This window comes from Electrona antarctica, assembly GCF_951216825.1.
Source record: "Electrona antarctica genome assembly, chromosome: 21".
Classification (NCBI taxonomy): domain Eukaryota; kingdom Metazoa; phylum Chordata; class Actinopteri; order Myctophiformes; family Myctophidae; genus Electrona; species Electrona antarctica.
In genome coordinates, this window is record NC_136802.1 from 11,304,926 (window position 1) to 11,323,835 (window position 18,910).

Here is an 18,910-nt window from a genome sequence, read left to right on the forward strand (position 1 = left end):
CTTGTTTCCATTTAGGCCCTATGCCTGAATATCTGCTATTTTCTGAATTTATTTCACATTAAATGAACTCTTATACCCCCTGGACTGACTGGAACATTTGACAGATTCCTACACACTGAAGGGTTAAATGTACACTGAGGATTGTGCTGTGCAGGAGAGCTATTTTGGGAAGCGAAGGTTTGAGAGGGTCATGTGCCTCCAGTCACTCAGACAGCGACACAGAGGGGAGGACTGAAAATGAAGGTGTCCACTAAGCAGCAAGGAGGGAGAGAGACAGGCAGGCAGAGAGAGGGTGAGACAGGCAGAGAGACAGAGAGAGGGTGAGACAGGCAGAGAGAGAGAGAGAGAGAGAGAGAGAGAGAGAGAGAGAGAGACTGATTGTTGATTGTTATCATCTGATTGACCAATAAGAGACCAGAGCCAGAAGTGTCTGACTGGGCCAGGCTAGCAGAATTATGGGTACTTGTGTGTGTATGTGTGTGTGAGAGTGCGTGCGTGCGTGCGTGCGTGCGTGCGTGCGTGCATGCATGCATCAAACATACCATCGAGCTATATAAACACAAAGACACGTTTTTAGCAACACACCGCAAGTTACGAGCATTATGGCAGTTTTATCGTGCGCACGCACGCACGCACGCACGCACGCACGCACGCACGCACGCACTTCTTCCTCTTCCTATACTGGAAGGGCTGTGGGTGCATCCACAGTTCAGCCTCTCCGTCTCCCCTCATCAGTAAATAACGCTGACTGCTGCCATATCGGTCAGCCAGCTATTGGACATGTGATTGCAGACTGAATCGAGTTCAGATACTGGGCCGGATTCATTCATTCAGTCGCTGCAACTTCGGGAGAAGAACAAAAAAAAGATAAACATTTATAACAAGTTGCCCCTCGACTTTGTGCATGTTGATCATGCAGACCTTGTGGCCTTGTGGTTAGAGTGTCCACCCTGAAACCAGGAGGCCGGTGTTCGATCCCTGGCCGGGTCATACCCAACGACTGTAAAAATGGGACCCAATGCCTCCCTGCTTGGCATCAAATGGTTGGATTGGGGGACTCGGACAAACTACAAATGATTCCCGAGCGCAGCACATGTGGGTCATGACTGAAAGAATAAGATTGTGGATACAAGTGGCGAAAATGAGTTTTCTCATACGGGTGGCTGGCATCTCCCTTAGAGATAGGGTGAGAAGTTCAGTCACGCGAGAGAGACTCTGAGTAGAGTCGTGCTTCTTTGCCTGGAAAGGAGCCAGCTTAAGGTGGTTCGAGCATCTTGTTAGGATGCCTCTCGACGTCTCCCTAGGGAGGTCCTTGAGGCACGTCCCACTGGGAGGAGACCCCGGGGCAAACCAAGTTTATTTATATCTCCAACATCTGTCGAACGCCTCAGGGTCTCCCAGGATGAATTAAGTTACTAGCGTTGCTCTGGAGAGGGAAGACTGGATCTCTCCGGTGGAGCCGTTTCCCCCGCAGACAGACTACGGATAAGCGGTTGAAAATGGACGGATGGAAATCAAAGAAAAGTGCAGATCAACAAGTCGTTGAGCTTGTACATCTGCTATTAGTTTTGGGTTCCCACCCAGGAGACAGTCTTTTTTGGGTCTCGAGCTACAAAGCATAATCCCCCCCAAGGAGTCAAGGACCACTGGTGGTCCCCAGACCACCGGTTGAACACCACTGTCACACATCATCACACATCACCTTCCGTGTTCAGCCAATCAAATCATCACTAGAATGTGGTACACACGAACACACAAAGCTGGGCATAGGAGCGGCTAGCGCCCCTCAAAAAGAAAAGGGGAGACAGAAAGGTTCAGGCTAGAGTTATAAGCTAAAACAGTAGTTCTCAACCAGTGGTCCGGGGACCACCAGTGGTCCTTGAGGGGGTTGCAGGTGGTCCCCAGCTAAATGATGGAAAGTTGGTAACCAAATGGACCCTTATATTATTGTTATAAATCTGCATTACTTAACCCATTTAGACCCGACGTCGAAATTAAAAAAAATGTCTTCTAAATCCTGACCGTTTTCTGAAATAGGCCTACCTATGTTTCTATGTCAGTGGTGCTCAATATTTCATGTCAAGGACCCCAAAAATTATATGGAATTGGCAGCCGACCCCCACGTAAAAATATGTTGTTTCAGGGACCCCCCCCCCCCCCGGAAGCAAAGATTTGAGTTAAAAACGTTGGCTCTGAAAGAATATATATTCAAAGATTTGCGCCACATTTTCACGATTTTTCAAAAATAGCAGACCTACAAGCTCGTAGCACGGCACTTGGTGCCGCGCAATGAGCTTGTAGATCTGCTATTTTTCAAAAAAGAATAACATAATACTTAAAACACCAAAAGGAGTTCCCGCCCATTAAGTTAATTTACAAGAAGTCTACGCAATTAAATAATGTAGCAGAATTGTTATTTTAATGAATTGCATTTTGGATATATGTGGACATATTCTTTAGTTTTGGGTCTGAGAGGCTAAGCCCTATATTTTCGTCCACGCTAAGCCCCTTATCCCTAAACTTCTGCCTTTTCTTTTTTTTTTACCATTTTGAAAAACATTTTTGAATAGTTCAACTAGCCGATCTACATCGACACGTTGTGAGCTTGTAGATTTAAAATATTTAAAAAAGTTTTTCAAAATAGTAAAAAAGGCAAAGATGTTTAGGGATAAGGGGTTTAGCATGAACCATAATCGAGCCCCAAATCTCATGAAATGGTGGTTACGTGGCTCAAACAAACAGAATAAACAATGGGCCTCGATATGGAAAGGGTTGAAAACAACCACAGAGCTAAAAACAAGGAGTATCCATTCCAACGTCAGACTGTCTTCCTGATATTATGGAGGACACACAAACCAAACCAAACCACCAACAATGGCTGGGCTACACGTCGGCAACACACCGTGACACGTCTCCACGGCAACCGGCCTCTGTTTGGCATTGTTGTTTGTTGTTCAGAAAACAAGAGTGTGTCAGTCTGCAGAAAATGACTCGCTTCAGATTATGAATTTGGAGCGAGCTGCCTGGAACTGACTCAAGGCCTCTCACAGCCCTAAACGGAGGGAGGGAGGGAGGGAGGGAGCAGCGGGCGAGGCGTTTCGCTCGCCGTGTGCTACGCCGTCATGTGGTGTCCCCCCCCCCCCCCCTGAAGAAATTAGAACAGTGGTTCTCAACCAGTGGTCCGGGGACCACCAGTGGTCCTTGAGGGGGTTCCGGCCAGGTAAATAAACTGATGGAAAGTTGGTAACCCTTATTATTAGATATTTAACCCTTATATCTTCAACTCTTGAGAGCGTTAAATGAAACCAAATGGACCCGTACGGGTCCATTTGGTCTCTCTCAAGAGTTTAATCATTGTTAAACGTCTGCATTACTTAATTTACAAGAAGTCTGCACAATTAGAGAATGTAGAATAATTGTTATTTTGATCAATGTTTGCCTGTTCTCTCCTAATGATACCCGCATCAATACAGCATGGAATGGTGGACAAAATCTTATCCAACGACAGAAAAACAAGTTTTGGGTCTGAGTGGTTCCGTGGCTCAAATGCTGAATAAATAATGGACCTTGTTATGAAAAGGGTTGAAAACCGCTGATGTAGAAGATCGATAAAGCGTGTCCTTGTATACGTCCTATAGGTAAACACTGGGCTTACAGTATATTTACATGTCCTGTCCGTCAACACTTCCTCAAACAAGGCCTGCCAGACCTCAGCCGCCACAACAATTGAAATTCCTTCGAAACTAAAGATTGAGAAATTGCAAAAAAAACCTGAAGCTAAGCAACTAATACGTGTTAGTGCGTCAATGCTATCAGTGTAATGGCCGTGTCGTGTCACTTCAGGGGAAGTCGAGCTGCCGAGTAAACACATGTTCGTGTGAACTGCCGTGCACGCACAATTCACTGCATATTATTAGACTTCAACAGTTCACAGTTGGGCTCGCATAGTTCTGCAGCCCCAATATGAGAACGGTTCACCTGTAATAGATGAGAGGAGCGCCCTCTTCACTCCACACCTGGCTTAATTTATGTTTTCTCTTTGCCCTTAATTTGTGCCGGTATACCTGCATCTCTCTCTCTCTCTCTCTCGCTCCAACCTTCGCTGCATATTTCACCCATCACTCTTCACCTGCCCCTCCTCTTTCTCCCTCTCTCTCGCTCTTTTAACTTCTCTATCTACCTTCCTCCCTCCCACCATCCCTCCTCCCCTCCCCTCCCCTATGTGGCTGGGCCGACCGGCACTCTGCTCGCTCTGCGCCCGTAGGCGAAGGGAGAATTCCGACGGGGTGGGGGCTTTCCCCAGGAAGAAGGGGAGCTTTGTCCCCCGAGGGACTAGGCCATAGGCTGACAGACAGTCTGGCAGCCTCTGGCCAGGGTAGGGAGAGAGAGAGACCTGTGTGTGAGACACACACAGAGAGAGAGAGAGAGAGAGAGAGAGAGAGAGAGAGAGAGAGAGAGAGAGAGGCGGAGAAAGGGAGGTATAATCTTACAGTGTGGAGACGCCAACTCCAAATTACAATGGGTTTTGACTTTGTTCGTTCGTGTGTAGTCTCCTCAAGAAGCGAGCGCCGGGGCGATGTCACTGAGTTCACACACAACCGAGTCTCTACGACCGCAAACATTCCCCATGTCGCGAAACCGGTCCATTGACCACCCTGCATGGTAAAAAGCAAAGCAACGGCCAGGCAGCAGGAGTCATGAGAAAGGTTATAGGTGGGGCTTGGCTTCCTTCCACCCGAAAAAAGCTATAGAGAGCATACATGCCTCTGCTCCAGGCAGCAACATTTCGGGGCAAACAAGTCCCCGAAGCTAATCGCCGTGAGAGAAACGCTTCCCTAACACATCCTGTATGTATGTATCACGCACACGCAGGCTAAAAATGGGCATCCACATCAAAGTTTGTGGAGTGGGGGGTGGGGTGGGGTGGGGGGGTCGATGTTATAAATGATTCTCTGTGTAAAGTAGCCAACATCAGCTAAAAAAAACTCAGAAGGGGTCTTTCTTGACTTTGTTCACTGATTAACCATCCCTAACGCCAACGTGTTGAAGTTTAACCTCCATTAGTGCCGTTTCCATGAAAACACAAACCAGGGAGATCGCTACCGGGGCTGTCCCCGGAGGGTCGCAGGTTAACAAGGTGGGACAGTACTAGGTACCCTCACAAAAAACATGCAGTAATCCTGGTCTCTAAACTGCCTCCCCCTGGCCAGCCGGGGCGCCTGATGGAGGGGAAAGGAACTGGTTGGAAATAATAACGTGTTCCTTCCACACGTCAAACGTCCAACCGGGGAAACTCTCTCCCGTCAGGTGAAAAGAAGCGGCTTGGACTCCTCATGCATAGAAGGAAGCATGAGGTCAGTCCGTTGCTCTCCCCAGGTTGGCAGAGATAGTCTAGCGCCCAGGATTACATTAGATAATTGACACTGGGTGAAAAAAAAATTATAGTAGGAAAAAAAAGAAGGGACAATGTCAGCTGAACATTCACAGTAAAAACAAAATCTATGAGGTTTTAGCCTAAAAGTTAGCCCGAAATTAACACTAAGGATTTTACTGTAATTTGTTTTGACAACTTCAAGGTGCAGATCCAGCTCTATAGCTGGAGCCAGAAATGTCTATAATTTGCATTGGATCTTGGCAGTGTGGTCGTCAGTCTGAAAGCCCTTATCGATTTACCTCGGGGGGGGGGGGGGGGGGGGGGAAGGGCTGACAGAAAGACGTTCCGGGTGTGTTTGGTGGAGCCTGTAGACAAGAACAGTGGAGCAGCACCAGTGAATCTCTCTCCTGCCTGCCAAATCCAATTAACTAAATGCTGGATTTGCAAAAGGACTCTATAAACTTCAATGAAGACCAAACTTTCTTTTCCGAACGACTGCGGACAGTCCATTGCACCGATGCGAAATAAATGACCCTAACCATTAACCCATTTTGGGCGGGAACCCCTTTTGGTGTTAGCATTATGTTATGCTTTAGCTATTGAAAAATAGCAGATCTACAAGCTCATAGCACGCCACCGAGTGGCGCGCTACGAGTTTGTAGGTCTGCTATTTTTTTTTAATCGAAGAACGACTGACATAGAAACATCGTTTTTTCAGAAAACTGTCAGGATGTAGAAGACATTTTTAGAATCTGATCAAAATGGTCAAAATGGGTTAAAGGCCTCTGCTCATTTTACTGTACTGTACGTCCCGTGTCTCAACCAAACTGTACAGGTTCTCAACGGGCAACGCTGCTGCTCTTCACACCGCGGGAGGGATAACCAACCGGAAATCAAGGTAATGAAAAGGGATTTCATGAAAGTGAAAGCGAGCGAGCACAGCAAGCACTAAGAAGCATGGTATTGGTGCCTTGGCAAATGCCAGGATGAAACTCATGGTCTCCTCTCCTATACATAGTAATAAAATCATTCCTCTAGCAACCAGGGACCCCCGGAGTCTCCTCTATACATGCATAGTAATAAAATCATTCCTCTAGCAGCCAGGGACCCCCGGAGTCTCCTCTATACATACATAGTAATAAAATCATTCCTCTAGCAACCAGGGACCCCCGGAGTCTCCTCTATACATGCATAGTAATAAAATCATTCCTCTAGCAGCCAGGGACCCCCGGAGTCTCCTCTATACATACATAGTAATAAAATCATTCCTCTAGCAACCAGGGACCCCCGGAGTCTCCTCTATACATGCATAGTAATAAAATCATTCCTCTAGCAGCCAGGGACCCCCGGAGTCTCCTCTATACATACATAGTAATAAAATCATTCCTCTAGCAGCCAGGGACCCCCGGAGTCTCCTCTATACATACATAGTAATAAAATCATTCCTCTAGCAACCAGGGACCCCCGGAGTCTCCTCTATACATACATAGTAATAAAATCATTCCTCTAGCAGCCAGGGACCCCCGGAGTCTCCTCTATACATACATAGTAATAAAATCATTCCTCTAGCAGCCAGGGACCCCCGGAGTCTCCTCTATACATACATAGTAATAAAATCATTCCTCTAGCAACCAGGGACCCCCGGAGTCTCCTCTATACATACATAGTAATAAAATCATTCCTCTAGCAACCAGGGACCCCCGGAGTCTCCTCTATACATGCATAGTAATAAAATCATTCCTCTAGCAACCAGGGACCCCCGGAGTCTCCTCTATACATACATAGTAATAAAATCATTCCTCTAGCAACCAGGGACCCCCGGAGTCTCCTCTATACATGCATAGTAATAAAATCATTCCTCTAGCAACCAGGGACCCCCGGAGTCTCCTCTATACATGCATAGTAATAAAATCATTCCTCTAGCAGCCAGGGACCCCCGGAGTCTCCTCTATACATACATAGTAATAAAATCATTCCTCTAGCAGCCAGGGAACCCCCGGAGTCTACATTTATGGAAGGATGATTGGTATTCCTCCTTAAATATGTAACATTATACATTTTGTGGGACATAATAATATGCTAAAAAGTTACATAGTGATGCCTTAAAATGTACTTTTACTGTGTAAAATGGTCAATAGTGGATCTGGAATCATTGTATGCACTGTGTACAGTGCATTCAAACTAGCCTGGCTAATAAGCCAGACTCAAATCACACTGTCGTGTGGTATTTGAGTCTGGAGATGCTGTGTATGGATCTTGTTTCCCGGGGGGCGGGTTCAAACATTTTCTCTTTGACGCAATTGGTCAGAGCTACTGTCAGTCAAAGGTCTCAAGCATTGAACGTCACTGTACCAAAGCCCGCCCATATTGCATCCCATGTCCCGATTGGCCACACCAGTTCTCTGGTGTAGGAAATGGGTGTACAATTGAGCCTCTCCAGACCGTAATCCGCCGGCAGGCAATTTCAACGGCAACGGCTGATTCGGTCTGGCTTATTAGCCAGGCTACATTCAAACCACATTGATCCCCAGCATCCCTATTCTATTCTGGGTATGTCATAATCGGCAAACATTCGTAGGTATTTGGCGACTAGGGATGGAGCACGTTCATTTGAGGGGCGCTAGCCCCTCCTATATACAGCTTTTGTCCCCACACGTCTCAATATGTGCCATTGACAATGAAAGGAGAAATTAGGTCAAATTTCCGCCAAAAATGACGTAAATTTAACCAACCAATCACATAAATTCAGTTGTTCATGCGATGATGTATGTATAATGATGAGAGCGCCCCTCACTTCACACGGGTGTGATTGTTATTGATAACGAGCACCTTATTGATCAGGCTTATCGAGCTGGGTTCTTATCGAGCCCACTATCGAGCATTTTCTATTATTTTGTGGAAAGATGGGAGACAATAAATTCTGAACAGAACCAGTATATTTTACTAGGGAATTCAAATACAGACGGAAGGCAATTCACCTTTTTACCAATACAATAATATTTTTGTAGATTGGAGATCCATCTGCATCTAAGGCAGGCGGTAAAATAAGTGGTTACTCAACAAAAATAAAGTTCTCGTATCGGTACTCGGTATCGGCGAGTATTAAAAAAATTAAGTACTTGTATTCGTACACGGTCTGAAAAAAATGGTATCGGGAAAACTACATTTTTGACCGATGTTTGTGCCAGCATGGATGATTACATTTATTTATTGATCGCCTCTTGTCTTGATTGTTTAAACATGACGTCATGGGCCGCTATAATGCTCAATAACAAACAGGATTGATAAACCATTGATAAGCCCAAATCTTATTGATAACGGGTACTCAATAAGCTTGTTATCAGATCTTTTTCAGGTATCGGTTATCGAGCTCCATCCCTATTGGCGACGCTTTAGTAAGCTTGTAGATCTGCTCTTTTCAGTGAGGAGATTTGGTGTTAGGGGGAAAAGTTAATATAGCATATCGTCTCTGTCAGGTTAGAAACCTCATCATGTCCAAAACTGTTACTTCAAAAGTAACAAGAAGCTTGCGATTCAGCAATTTTTTTAATGCTTTTGTGTGCATGATCAGCTAGTGAGAATTAGGCCTCTGGGCTGGAAAACAAGCTAGATCTCTCCCTGGACGACTTATGGAAACCTCTCCACTTCCTGCCCGCCCTGCCGTGACCTGCCAGTGCCTCCGTTTTCCTCTTCTCCTCCCCTGGAGTAATGTTCACACACACGCACGCACGCGCGCGCGCACGCACGCACGCACGCACGCACGCACGCACGCACCAAAGCATTTTCTGCAGCTTTAGAGGCTGTACGGGTGAGTCTGTGAGTGCAAAGTACATGTATTTGCATTCAAATATAAATTAGTCCATCTACCTATGCCTACAAGCAGTGATGCAAATAGCCTGCATCCTTAAAGCCCCAACAACACCAGAGGGTCGCCATGCTCCTTGCAACATGCAACTCCTTGCAACATGCAACTCCTTGTGACTACTTGCAACCATTATTCCCAATGGCATGTTGCAAGGAGTTGCATTGGTGTGATTTGTTTTGTTCAAAGAAGTTGCAAGGAGTTGCAGCGGTATAGTTTGGGCCTTAAGCCCTAACCACACCAAAGGGTCACCATGCAACTCCTGGGGTCCAAATGGTTGCAAGGAGTTAACGCTAAAACCGTCTCGACCCTTTGGTGTGGTTTGGGCCATTGAATTCCATGCGTTGAATCACTAGGGTAAATGTGGGTCAACGTGGGTCAATGTGCAACAAGACATATCACACCGCAGGGACAACGCTAAAACCGTCTTGACCCTTTGGTGTGGTTAGGGCTTAAGACTCACTAAAAATTGAGAAAGGACGCCATCACGTCACCCTCCGGGGGTCCTGGGATGCAATACTGTACTCTTAACGTCGTTGAAGTAGGACTCATAAAATGTCCCTGGCTGGGACCCATCGAAAAGACCACCCCTGCAGGGTCCCGGGACCCATTACATTGAAAACCTATTTACATCACTGCACAAGCACACGTTGCTATGCTGAGGCAATAGATCTCAGCAGGTCCGATGCCATGTGAGGGAGGGAGGGGGGAGGGAGGTGTACTGGGACTAAAAAACATTGTTTTTAAATGTTGAACTTTTCCCTTCTCTGATGTGGGACCTGAGGGTGCAGGAGGGAGGGCAGCTGAGCAGGTAGACTGCCAGGTGGGGAGCACCCCCAGCAGGCAGGCTGCCTAAACTGTCTGCTCAGCCAAGCTATCTTCTTATCACACAGTGACACATTGCCAACAGCAACGCACGCACGCACGCACGCACGCACGCACGCACGCACGCACGCACGCACGCACGCACACACGCACGCACGCACGCACAGCCAAACAGCAACACAGCTGAGCATAGCTCTGTTCCATAGCCCTAATGCCCTTTACTGCCATTGCATTTAGGCTATGGGACTGTTCTCTTCCTGCCCTCGCATGAGATGCAAACCAGCCTCTCCTCTGTAGTGAAAATACTAAGAACGTTTTACCTACTCACAAATACAACTCACCACTGTATATACTTTAGCTATTGATCTGAAATACCAGATCTACAAGCTCATAGTGTGGCATCGAGTGCCGCGCTACGAGCTTGTAGATCTGCTATTTTTTTTTTATCGTGAAAATGTGGCACAAATCTTTGAATATATATTCTTTCAGAGCAAACGTTTTCATCTCAAAGTTTTTCAGAAAACTTTTAAGATTTAGAAGACTTTTTTTTAGAATGGGCTAAACGGGTTAATGGCCGTTGGTTATGCCTGTCAGCAGAGCGGAGTGGTCATGCTCCCGTGTTTAGGAGATGGGTTCATTCCTGACAACGCAGCTTTTATAATTGCTGCTTTTTTTGTTTTTGCTAGAGTTCCTCTGAGGCTCAGCCCGTTGCCAAGTGTTTGGCAAGCTTTTTATGTTTGATCTCAGCGTTTGAGGTACGTATCAAAAGGATTTAGCTAGTCTTTAAATAGGTGATTTCAATAATTCAGTGAACTATGACAGTGAGTGTCTTCACTCTTCAACAAAAATAACTATAGTTTAGTTTTGTACCCTCGCAGCAGTACTAGAACTTTATTTGAAAACTGCAAAAAAAAGGGATGAATTCACTAACACGGATGACAAACTTGTCTGGAATAAGCATCAGTGATCATCTTCAGCACACAATCGATATTAGTATGATTTAGTTTCCACTTTGTCTCTCTAAAACAGTGGTTTTGAACCCCTTTCATATCAAGGTCCATTATTTATTCTGCATTTGAGCCACGGACCACCATGTGATGACATTTAGCTTCTCAGACCACAAACTAAAGAATATGTTGTTGTCATGGTTGGATAAGATTTTGGCCACAATTCCACACTGTATTGATGTTGGTACCATTAGGAGAGAGAACAGGCAAACGTTGATAAAAAATAACAATTCTTCTACATTCTCTACTTTGTGTAGACTTCTTGTAAATTAAGTAATTTAAGTAAATTAAGTAATGCAACAATTTAACTCTTGAGAGCGTAAAGTGAGTTAAAGATCTATAAGGGTCGATTTGGTTACCAACTCTCCAACATTTAGCTGGGGACCACATGGAACCTCCTCAAGGACCACTGGTGGTCCCCGGACCACTGGTTGATAACCACTGCTGTAAAAGACATTCTGATGATGTGAATAATTATAAACCAACATACAGTTACATATTACATAATCACCTACATAATAAAGATAAGGAAGCAAAACACACGAAAGATACAGGTGCCTTTCCACTAGAGTCATAAATACCATTAATTCCTATTGTAAATAAATAACTCCCAACAACACTCCCCATACCCTCAGCATGGGCAGAAAATAATAATTGTCCACATAATTCCTCTCACTGAACTGTCTGGGGAATGTTGATGCATGTGAGAAGTTGAGAACTAGAGAGTGCGTGTGCGTGTGCGTGCGTGCGTGCGTGCGTGCGTGCGTGCGTGCGTGCACAACGTAAGCAGGAGCTAACATGCGCACGGACACACACACACACACACACACACACACACACACACACACACACACACACACACACACACACACACACACACACACACACACACACACACACACACACACACACACACACACACACACACACACACACACACACACACACACACACACACACACACACACACACACACACACACACACACACACACACACACACACACACACACACACACACACAGAGGGGATGTTTTGAGTGCACTGCAGTGTGTGCGGGGCGCTGCCGCCCCTGAATCAAAACATGCTGGGTAGACTAGAGGTATGTATCAGATGTTTGCCCACTTGTGGGAAGGAGAGAGAAACATGTTGATCCACGATCTAACTGCGGCTTCTTGTCTGAGTCTATGAGCAGGCCAACGCTTAGCGTGGCATTTTCCCCGGGAGTTTCTATCTAAATAAAATATTTAAAATATTTCCCAACCAATGGTACTCCAGTTTCTCCAAAAAAGGAGAAAAAAAAGACAGAAGTATTTATATTAATGTAGTTCTTCTGACTCAAGCAATTGGTTGAAATAGGCTATCCAGCCGTGCTGAAATGAGCATGACGGCACAGTGAGCACACCTAGCCGTTAATAGAAGATTTGAGAACGGATTAATCACATTAGAAATATCATCAGTTGTGCTGATTAGTGATTAGACAGAGTTTTGTCAGAGCGGCAGCATTATTGGCTTAGGAATGGAACAAAAAAGGCAGGTATACGAACTAAATAAATAAATAATAAATGTAATTTATTATGGTGGAGCCAACTATTTTCTTATGGGTCTGTAACTCAGAGAGTAACAAATGGAACCAAATGGACACTAACGGGTCCATTTGGTTTCATTTATACACACTCAGAGTAAAATTAACATGGGTTTTTACTTTTTACAATATAAATTGGGGTGCCAGAGATAGAAATGCCATTAAATGGGGGGTCCATAGACTAATAAATGTCAAACTGTGGGTTTCCTTGAAATTAAAATAGTTGAGAAATCACTGCTAGAGCGGTGTATTGCCCACTGAGCCGCTTTGTACGCGAGCATGGAATTGTTTACTCATGTAAAGCCCTAACCACACCAAAGGGTCAAGACGGTTTTAGCGTTGTCCCTGCGGTGTGATATGTATATATGACCCACGTTGACCCTATAGTGATTCAACGCATGGAATTCAATGGCCCAAACTCCTTGCAACCGTTTGGACCCAAGGAGTTGCATGGTGACCCTTTGGTGTGGTTAGGGCTTAAAAAAAAAGGTATCAATACTGAAATGCTACAAGTAAAAAAAAAAGTCTAAACTTGATTTGACATAAAAAATATACTATATACCAAATGTAAAACATACAATCAAAAGTGAGCTGAGCTTGTTGGAGTTACACCGTGTCACACAGTCATGCATGCACATACACATACACGCATACATGCACATACACGTACAGCAGCACTGGTTGAGAACCACTGACATACAGTACATAAAACCTAGTAAAGAGAGAGAGAGATAAGGAGGGAGGCTACTCTCTCCTCTTGTGTACTCAGCTGTATTTACCTCCAGTGGAATTCCACTGATGGTCCCTGGCTCACGTTCAAGGTCTCCCCCCCCCCCCCCCCCCCTCTCTCTCTCCTTTCTTCAATGATCCTGTTTAATCAGCATCTTTCACACAACACTGCCAGCAACCACAGCAGTAACTTTGGCTTTTTGTTTCTAAGTGTATCTGGAGATAATGACTGTTCACCGGCTTAATCAATCAATTATATAACACAGCTTAGCTGCCTGGTTCCAAAGTTTTAGGTATTTACTGGTGGCGTGTGTGTGCGTGTGTGCGTGTGTGCGCGTGCGTGCGTGCGTGCGTGCGTGCGTGCGTATATGAATAATCACACCTGAGGGATTATTAAAGTGTATCTCATCTCATAAGGAAGACTTTTTAATTATTTAACCGAAAGTGGAGATATAAAAATATTATAACTTCATAATAATTCATCATTCATTACTATAACTTAATAATAGCAAAATACATTATGCATGAGTGTTAATCGTTCCATTCCTTTAGTTTAAGAGATCCTTCAAAAAATAAGAAAGCTAAATAAATCTCTATAAATTGAAGACTTATGCAAAAAATATACGAGACCTCTTTTCAATTTACAATGTAGGCATTTAGCAGACGCTCTTAATCCAGAGTGATTTACAGTAAGCCAGAACAAAAAACATGGTAATACATCATATACATAAAAGTAGTCATCATGAATCATACGTAAGCTAAGAACAGTGGAATATCTATATAGAGTGCTATGTCTACATAAAATACGGTAAGTTACATAAGTTGAGCCTATACATACGCCTGTAAGGTCATCGAGGCTAGGGCAAGTGCTACGGGCTAAGAAGGAGTCTGAAGAGGTGGGTTTTCAGACTACGGCAGAAGATTGGGAGTGAGTCTGCAGTTCTGATTGTAATGGGAAGTTTTGGAGCCAGAAGGGAGAAGAGTTTGGGACACGTGGAGTGTTGTCCCGGCGTTTTTAGCGAAGGTACTTTTCTGTACTTTTCAGCCTTCTTCCCAACCTGCCAGCACCGTAACCAACACACCGTTACTATGATTGATATTGATAGTGTATTTTAAAACAAAGGCCTCCCCTCTCTCTCTCTCTCCATATAGCCTCCTCTCTCTACCACAACAGGATACTGCAGCCATACCACACACACACAACAGGCCTGTTAGCTGCATGGAGAGACAAGTAGTGGCAGGCCAGAGACAAACAAAACAAGATGCAGGAGGAGGTGGAGGAGAAAGATTATCATCTCCCAGCAGCACAGAGAGCGGGATTGTGTTTGCTTAACCCTGCTCTGTGTACAAACGAACGGTGCATTAAAAAAAAAATATGCTTCTCCTCCTCCAAAGGTATTTTCCATTTCCCGGGGTGTGTGTGTGTGAAGTTGAACCCTGCACAGACAGAGGTGAAGAAGGGGTGGGGAAGTGAGGAAGGTTTTGAAGCTAAAGAAAGAAGACGTTTAGAAAGAAAGTCACTGAAATGGAACAGGAAAAAGAAGTTAGAAGGGAGGCCGTTATGAGTGAGATGGCAGGTCGACGAGAATAACAGGCAGTACCATTCATATTTCATCCTACCACAAACTCAGGAAACCAGAGATAAATTGGGGGGGTTCTTAGGTTATGCTGACCAAGGGATCATTCACCTTTTTTGCTGTACTGTATATATGGAACATAAGCTTTACCTAACTTTGCTACTACAGGGAAAACAATAAAACATGCACAATATGTTACTATTTCTTTTCACTTGTTGCTCTTTCTTGCACTCTTTAATCTATCCCTGCGTTTGCTGTGCTTTAGGTTTGATGTTATGTTATCTATGCTGCTGCATCGTCTGAAGGAAGCCAAACTAAAAATAAGTGTTACTCTTATGTACCTGTCCTGACCTGTACACAAGATGTAACAATAAAGTACAACCTTCAAAAGTGTGGAGTGTATTAGCTCCTATAGCTCTCGCATCGAGGACTTGTTCTCAGAAAGAAAGAAACCGATGGAATGTTTGTACTTTGTCATTTGTTGGTTCTCTCTGTGAAACTATAGAGCAACCTTGAACGTTTTCTATTTTCGAAACACGCATACTGGGGACATACTTGGTGATTATCCAAGGTGGCAGTGTTCTTTAGACCATTAGTCCATGGACCACCAGTGGTCCGGGGACCACCAGTGGTCCTTGAGGGGGTTCCAGGTGGTCCCCAGCTAAATGATGGAGAGTTGGTAACCAAATGGACCCTTACTAGATATTTAACTCTTGAGAGTATAACATTATTTCATTGGTTTCATTTTATGCTCTCGAGAGTTAAATTATTGTTAAACATCTGCATTACCGGTACTTAATTTAACCCATTCTGGGCGGGAACCCCTTTTGGTGTTAGCATTATGTTGTGCTTTAGCTATTGAAAAATAGCAGATCTACAAGCTCATAGCACGCCACCGAGTGGCGCGCTACGAGCTTGTAGGTCTGCTATTTTTGAAAAATCGAAGAACGACTGACATAGAAACATAGCTTTTTCAGAAAACTGTCAGGATGTAGAAGACATTTTTAGAATCTGATCTCAGGCCTGAATGGGTTAAAGAAGTCTACACAATTAAAAAATGTAGAAGAATTGTTATTTTGATCAACGTTTGCCTGTTATCTCTCCTAATGGTACCAACATCAATACAGCATGGAATTGTGGACACACTCTTATCCAACAAAATATTCTTTAGTTTTGGTCTGAGAGGCTAAATGTCATCAAATGGTGGTCCGTGGCTCAAATGCTAAGTAAATAATGGACCTTGATATGAAAAGGGTTGAAAACCACTGGTTTAGAGTTTAGACGATGAACGTCTGCAGGAGAGAGAGAGACTTATGAACAAGCAGGCCCCATCTCTGTTCCGTGCATAAAGTGTGATGTGATGCCTCTTGAAACTATGACTATGTCTTCTGTTGGCATTGTTTCTTTATTGTCAATGTACTGTGTGCTCTGTTTGTTTGTATACGTTTTCTGTATCCTGATGACTGCTTGGCACAAAACAAATTTCCGAAAGGACAAATAAAGTATCTATCCATCCATCTAGAGAGAGAGAGAGAGAGAGAGAGGTGTCAAAAAATAACAAACTGTGGACCGTGAGATTCGTCAACTCACAGGCCTTATCTGCTGCGTCACAGGAATGATAATAACAGATAGGAACTCTCCGAATTGAGGTGGCTCAGTGTCTAAGCTAACCAGGAGAGGTGCTGCTAATACGGCCGAGTGGGAACGTGTCATGGTTCAAAAAGGACAGAAGAGCCAACATTGTCAGCCTTGCACTATCTTGGCAACGCGACAATAATGACAAGGTTCTCCTGTCCACCGAGTACATGTATGTCTACACTAGCTAGCCCATTTAGGACTGAGACCAGATTCTACAAAATGTCTTCTAATTCTTGACGGTTTTCTGAAAAACCCTATGTTTCTATATCAGTGGTGCTCAAACGTTTTCATGTCAAGGACCCACCCTGTGAAAGCATATATTCAAAAGTTTTGAGCCACATTTTCTCGATAAAAAAAAAAAAAGCAGACAAAAGTACAAGCTCATAGCACGGCACCGAGTGCCGCGCTATGAGCTTGTACTTGTAGATCTGCCATTTTTCAACATCTAAAGTTTCAAATAATGGTCAAAGTGGTAAAAACGCTAAAGCGTGACGCGTTCCCTAACCTTCCTAAATGGGCTTAGGGCCCGAAGACTGACGCAAGTCTTCCCACAAACCCCCAGAGCGCATCATCAAAGTCCAAATGCACCAGTTGTGGAGGGTGTTGGGATAAAACGCTCCCACCAGAATTCCTGACCTTTACCATCAAAGTAACCAACCAACTTTTTTATGAACAAAACTCTTTCACAATCTTCAATTGGTGCAATATAAGCATCCGGTTATACACAGAACCTTGCTTAGATCAGTGGTTCTCAAAGTGGGGTCCGGGGACCCCCAGGGGTCCTTGAGGGAGTTCCAGGGGGTCCCCAGCTAGATGATAGTTAGGAAACAAAATGGACTCCAATGGGACTAACTCGTGAGTGTACAAATGGAACAAATGGTTCCATTTGTATACTGGGTTAAAATGGGTGAGAATCACCGCTAGAGCCATGAAGATATTCTCTTATGGGGGTCCCTGGAAAGTCTTTTCAAATGGGGGTCCGCAGGCTGATAAGTGTCACATAGGGGGTACTTGATATGAAAGACTTTTGAGAACCAAACCACTGGCTTAGATGGGCTCTCAAGCATAAGAATTATGAGTTACTAATAAATGTAATCCAACCTATACAATACAAAAATATCCAACAATCATCCGAACAAACTTGGATCTAGTCGATTATCTGCCCTGACAGTACAACATCTAAAAAATAAACAATTATTTATTCCACCGACCGTCATTCAAAAAAGAAAAACTAGTAATAGAATGTTCTGACATGTTTGAGTTTATGAAGATAGTGGAGCTATACACACGAGTGGGGAGATAAAGTTGCCTTTGTTTGGGGATAGCCTTGCCACCACCACAGTATAACTTTCACCACCAGTACACCATGTTCCCTCAATGCCACAGGGCCTTCGCTCCAAAGAAACCCCCAGCAAACATGTCAGCATTTTTCACTCTAATTAGCAGCAGAGAAGCTGGGCTGACTGGGAGCGGGGTCAAACTGATAGATGAATGACTCTCTACTTTGTACCATGTGGAGCCTGGGGAATTCCACTAGTTTATTGCACTGTAATATTGCTCAGTAGTGTTGCTGCTGTTAAATGTCTCTGAAGAGTGTTACAAAACACAAATAGCACCAAACGCTGGGGATCTGTAATGGGTCCATTTGGTGCCATTTGTACACGCTATGGTGTGTTAAATTATTTTCTTTCCGCGTAGGAGAAAAAAGCTAGGCTGTTGTTGACAACCATCTGCAGCTTAATGTTATTGGTCCACCATGTACTTTGTAGTTGCTTTACAGCAGTGGTTCTCAAAGTGGGGTCCAGGCAGGGACTTGAGTGGGTTCCAAACCAAATGGACCTTTACAGGGTCTGTAACTCCAGCAGTGAGAGTTTTGGGGGTCCTTGAAATTTAAAAATAAAAAGGTTTGACGTCTTTTCACGTCAATTTATATAGTCGGCATTTGAGCCAAGGTCGGACCACAATTTGATGACATTTAGCCTCTCAGACCCAAAACTAAAGAATATTTGGTTGTCGTTGAATACGATGATTTTGTCCACAATTCAACGCTGTATTGATGTTGGTACCATTACGAGAGATCAAAATAACAATTCTTCTACATTGTCTAATTGTGTAGACTTCTTGTAAATTAAGTAATGCAGATGTTTAACAATAATTTAACTCTTAAAAGTGTAAAATGAAAACATTCTATTTGGTTTCATTTTACGCTCTCAAGAGTTAAAGATCGGTTAAGATTTAAGAGTTAAGATTGGTTACCAACTGTCCCTCCATCATTTAGCTGCATGGGGACCACCTGGAACCCCCTCAAGGACCA

The 18,910-nt window shown here is 44.1% G+C and overlaps 1 protein-coding gene across 3 annotated transcripts in view; it reads right to left on the reverse strand.

Annotated features, from left to right (window-relative positions):
• LOC306914190 (mitogen-activated protein kinase kinase kinase 11) overlaps positions 1 to 18,910 on the reverse strand; it is a 73,530-nt gene that overhangs the window by 52,358 nt on the left and 2,262 nt on the right. The gene's annotated exons all lie outside the window — the stretch shown is intronic.